Source organism: Dermacentor andersoni, chromosome 9, assembly GCF_023375885.2.
Source record: "Dermacentor andersoni chromosome 9, qqDerAnde1_hic_scaffold, whole genome shotgun sequence".
NCBI classification, from domain to species: domain Eukaryota; kingdom Metazoa; phylum Arthropoda; class Arachnida; order Ixodida; family Ixodidae; genus Dermacentor; species Dermacentor andersoni.
The window spans coordinates 75410699-75416698 of NC_092822.1; positions in this window are offsets into that span (position 1 = coordinate 75410699).

The following is a 6000-nucleotide window of genomic DNA, read 5'->3' on the forward strand; positions in this document are numbered from 1 at the left end:
AGTCGAGTGGGAGTATAGGGGCTTAGCCACACGTTCTTGAGTGGAAACTTGGGGATTGTTGAGGAGCCATAGCGGCCAGGCAGGTGCACCAAAGTAACCGGGAAAATTCGTCTGTGCTGTAGAACTCCAGCGACTTCGGCAGTGGCAGGAGATGTGGCCGACGCGGTAACAATAAAAAGAAATAGGCTTTTCGTCGGGAGTTCGCGATGTGGACGGATTCCGGAACCGTGGAGGAAAGTCTGATGTTGGTCAAGGTGAAGGTGCAAAATGTAGTTGGACGTCGGAGCGAGGAGCCGTGGAAATAGAGCAGATACCCATGTTTGGCGATATGTCGGACGATGGCTTTGATAAGGTGTATAGAAACCAAAGGTGGGCCGAGTCCCATAGGATCCAAGTTAGTTGGAGCGGCCGCCTCGAGTTCACGTTGAACGATGCACGTAAAATTATCGCAAGTGCTGGCTTGGCAAAAGAGATCATCACATGGTGATGACGCTGCGGTATTCGGCAGGTGCTGGAACTCATTCGCGATGCGTTGGCTTTTCGCTTTTTTGTGGCTTTTAGCGCCAACAGTCGCAACCTTCCTAAACATAAGCAAGTTGAAAGATGTCGCCGGCAATATCTATAAGGACGTGCGTAGCTTTGTCCGCCTCCATGATGTTTTCGTTGGCTTCGTGGCAGAGAGCTAAGACGTCTTCTATATAAGCGACATATGCTTCCGTTGACATCTGCACGCGAGTGGACAATTCCTTCTTGGCAGCGATTTGCCGACCCTGGGAGTTCCCAAAAAAGTCGCAAATCTTCTGCGTGAAGCTGTCCCAGCTTGTGAGTTCGTGTTCATGGGTTTGAAACCATACTCGAGGCGTTCCACCGAGGTTAAAGATAACGTTCGAAAGCATGATAGCAGGGTCTCAACTGTTAGTGCTGATGCGTTCGTAGAGGCTCAACCAGGCATCAACGTCGGTACCGTCCCCGCCTGAGAAGACGCCAGGATCTTTGCGGGTGGAAAGGGTGACGAAAGTCGTTGTGGTAGGTAGGGCGTCCGGTGTGGCCAAAGTTGATTCACCGGAGGCCATGGTGAGAACCTCAAGTGAACGTCCACTGCGGAGCTCCATGGCGAGGACAGGGACCGGAAACCTCCACCGAGTATGGTGGGTTTCAAGAGGCATGAGAATGACTATATAAAGGTTTATTTACGAGCGCATATGCATGTAGCAATGCCCAGAACGAACAGCCCGTGCCAGGTTATAACGGCGTCGTCCTCATCGCCTCTTCAACCATGATAGGCATGCTCTTGGTCAATGAAATAACTGTTGCATAGCAATATGTAAAAAACAGCGTTATATTGTGAAGCCGTGCGTCTGCGACGCCTATTGGGTACGTAAAACAAGAGACGCGAACACTGTTGTAGCATAGTTCATATCAGACTTCCGGAATGTAACGTAAATGATATCCGTCATATTGCATCTTAGCAATTATTTTTCTGTTGTTCAAGCGTACCTGCGTGGATAGGTGTAGGTGCTCTTCAAGATGTCTGCTTGTACTTAGCCCCTTGTTGGCTGCAGGCATCCTTTCAGTAGTCCTGTAAGAGCACCGACCGCTTATTAGTGGGTTGATCGAGCGAAAAACTCCTCTGTTTTGAGGTTTCGCGAGACCATGGCATAGTGCTAGTGAAACTTGTTGCCAGTAAACGGGTTAAAAGCGCGATGCGTCTTGTAGGTCTCTTTTGATTTCCAAAGTCAAGCAGTGCTCGTGCTTAAGCCTGACGTTCTCAGAAAATCCAGCGCCCACCTTTTGCGGGCCCTTTCTGAAACCGCTGCTGACGTCACTATTGCCACTTTGAAGCCTTCAGTTGAAGCGCAATAGTAACTGGGTATTATGCTGGAGCTGACGGCGACGATGAGACAAATCGCTGCACCCGTCACAATTTCACTCGCAGTGCCATGAAAATAAAAGGTAAAAGAAAGTAAGAGAAGCACAGAGAATAAGTAAAAGACGTTTTAAGAAAGCTTTAGCTCGGCTGCTCCTATCTAAATACATGTAAAAGGAGAATTCGTTTTTCTCGGCAACCACTGCACTAATTTTGACGACGTTTGTTGCATTTAAAAGAAGAACTCGAAATCTAGTGACTGTTGGTTTCGAATTTTTGAGTTAGGTCGTCAATTTTTTAATAAAAATTTAGAAAATCAAAAATTTTCAAAAAACGAAACTATCAAGTTTACAAATCTGTAACTCAACAAGTGAAAATGTTATTACAATTCTGTGAACTGAATCTAATAGTACATCTAAAGCGGACAAAATTGATACGTTACACATGAACATAAATATTATTGTAATATGGAAATACAGCTTTTGCAGAACCCTTGTAACCAACGTAACAATTCACGTAAGATGTAAAATGACATATAAAATTGGTCAGCTTTGAATTGTCTAATGGATGCCGTTTACAGAACCGCGATATCTGTTCTTGATCCAGAGCTATGAATTTGTAAACTTCGTGCTTCTATTTTTTTCAGACGGTCGAATATTTGAAAATCTCTAACAAAATTCAAGCCCCATATCGAAATTCTGCTTCGAACAGTCACTAAAAGTCAACTTTCTCTCTCAAATGCAGCAAATTTCATTGAAATCTGTGCAGGGGTTATCTCAGAAAAGCGTTCTTGCGTTTTACATGTATTTGAATAGGCGGCGTCGGAGTTGGGCCCGAGCTAAATCTTCCTCTTAAGTGCAATTCAAATATCGGAGGACTTAAAGGGACACTAAAGTGAAAAATGATTTCTTCTGCATCAGTGAATTACCGTTCTGCAACACCGAAAACACCACTCTTACAACAATAAGACGTTTGGTAAGCCAGAAAAAGAGCAAGAACGAAATACGGGTGGCGACGCCTACTTAAGTTCTCGCACCTGGGGGCTGTGACGTACTGAATTTTGATGGCATCTTCTAGGGCCTACTAATTATATATAGCGGTACAGATTGACTACATTGGGTGCTAAAAGAACCAAATATTAAACATGGCAAGTTTCGGGAACCTTTACTCAGCAAACGCGGCCCAAATGCGAAAACATACTTTGGAATCCCTGACGTCAGGCTGACGTACCAGCGCTGGGGTTTCGGCGCCAAATTCAAATACTGATACTTGGACCTTCATTTTCTCATCTAACACTCAAACTATTTTTTTGAAATGACTGCCTGCAGGGTTCTCAAACAATGCTTCATTAGTCTGAAGCGAATTATTGTTTCACTTTAGTGTCCCTTTAAGTTTTGGTGACAGCATGAGCTACAGCACCAGCTACGCATGTCTTCACAGCGCGCCACCGATCCATTCCTGCGAGGTGCTATGTGATCAGTGGCCACACCGTCTTCCACTTGCAATTTTCGCAAGGAAAAATATCTTAAATTGCGATTTATTATACGCATTTTCAGTAAGAAGAAAAAGTCGCTCTCTTTCCGGAAAGGCGAAGCATTGATTGCGATATCAAATAAGTAGACAGCTATACAGAGTAAGCGCAGTAGTTTCATCCACCGTATAAACTTGTAAACGTACGCTTACTAAGTTAACAAGCATAGTGTTACGCAGGCACAAGCAAACTTGAGCGGATCTCACTCGATGACCACGCATGCTCGATGTCAAAGCGCTGGAGGTATGGCTGTAGTGAGAAAGCGTGGCAGCAGCAGCGAGAGAATTGACTTTCATGCTGCGTCTCGCTTCAACAGTGAATAAGCGGCAAGAAGACAGTGCACACGTAGCTATCAGCACTCGACGTACTCTGTCCAATGCATCGCAGGTCGCTTTCAAGCTAGGGCGTGCGCGGCCGTGCCATAAGCAGCCGTCGCAGAAGTAGAACGCTTCCCGTTCCTTTCCCCGGTGCCTTGCGCGCGACTGAAGACGGCGTGCTTCCTGCCCGCTTTCCTCTCCTGCGCGCTCGACATTGAACCGTCATCGTCGGTGCACCCGCGCAAGTTTTCGCTCGCACATACAGCATACGGTGCGCGGCGACGATGCTATCGCCCTTGTACGGAACACACGGTGACGTCGACGGCAGAAATGCGCCTGGAGTGTCGATATAATTGCTATCGCAATAAAATTAAATTATGCTATTCCGACCGCCCGGGAGCCGCAGGCACGCACGCACGCACGCACGAACGCACGCACGCACTCACTCACTGACTCACTCACTCACTCACTCACTCACTCACTCACTCACTCACTCACTCACTCACTCACTCACTCACTCACTCACTCACTCAATCACTCACTCAATCACTCACTCACTCACTCACTCACTCGCTCGCTCGCTCGCTCACTTTAACAATCATGATAAATTTATTGCGATAGCAATTATATAGACACTCCAGGCGTATTTCTGCCGCCACTGTGAGGTTCCGTGTGAAGTCCGAGCGTGAATCGTCGCCGCGCGTCGCGTACTGTAGGTGCAAATGAAAGCGTGCGAGGGTGAGCCCGCTCTCGCGGCTCAGTCGTGCAAGCATCGAGGAAAGCGGGGAGGAAGCACACCGTCTTCCGTCGCGCGCAGGGATCTAATGATAGGGTAGGTTTGGAATGCAGGGCGTTCTACTCCGGACAGCCCGGGCGGGCGATGTATCTTGAAAGCCATCTGCGACGGGGAAAGAGTTCGTCGCGCGCTGTGTTTTCGCGGCTTAGTTCGCGTTGATGCAAGACGCAGCACGAAGGTCCATTCGCTCGCTGCTGTTGCCGCGCTTCCACACTCCAGCGTTTTGACGGCTAGTTTCCGCGATCATCGAGTGAGATCTGTTCATGTGTTCTTGTGCGCGCGTGACACCATGCTTGTTAATTTGGTTAGTTATGCCTGTGTTTATAAGTTTATACAGCCGATAAAACTACTATCCTTCCTTCGTATAGCTAGCTGTCCACTAATTTGCTATCGCAATTGATGCTTTGCCTTTCGGGCGGAACTGCGACTTTTTTTTTTCATGATTGATGTGGCGGATGGGTCAAGGAGGTGTGGTCCAACGTGAAGGAACAGATCCATGGGGACATTAATCGGCTTAGTCGGCCGGCAGGTATACTAGCAGAGGCGTTCTGCGACGTTGACGTAATTCGAAAGTGGCAGCACGGAGGCGGTCTCAAGGAGCTTGGTTGTGCGATGGACAAGTGGGCCGTAACTGACTGCCATTCATCCCCAGAACTTCCTGAAGCGGGGATGAACGGGTGAACGTCCGGCTTTAAGTTCCCGGTTTCTTCAATATTAAATGTCGGTTATTGTTTGGTTTGTTACCCCTGCTTTGCTCCACATGCGCGATTACCTTTTCTGTGTATATTTGCGCCGCCTGTTAATTGAGCTCTGAGTTGCGAGCAAGTGCCTTGTCATGCCGTTCCTCTTTTCATCAGAAACCACCACCTGCCGTAGAGGGCGCTATATGATGAAGACTGATATTGACGGCGACGTTCGATTGCATCTGGCAACCGCGCGTCGTGAAGCTCATAGCTTGGGTCTCGGGACGTTCCGAGCGTCGTTAACGTCCAGGGTGTGTCTGGGCATGGATGTAATGACGTTTGCTGTTCTCCGGGCGTCGATCTCGACGTGGCCGGTTTGCGAAACCTTTTTTACGTGTTGTTGCATTCCTCATTTGCGGCACACCTATTGGTATTAGTGTCACTTCAATTTGCTTGGCATTTTTCATACATTGTTACGTCCGGCGATGCAACATACCCTAACGGTTCATACTTCGACCATGCAGCCAGTAATGAGTCTTCAGTGAAAGCTGGACTATATAACCTATAGACCATAGAAATAATTATTGTGGAACATGATTTGCCGGGGCCAAATTTACTTCGTGAGAAGCAAGAACACCCACGGCAATCGGCATTATTTAGCTACAGTCTTCCATCTCTTGCTCACTCTACTAACGCAGTCTTTGTCGGAAGCAATTCTGAATTCCCACTAACCTTTGGCAGGTTCGTTTGAAGGCGAAGCATTGAAACCGATAGTAAGGTTTAGCGTTGCGCTCCATGTATCTCCT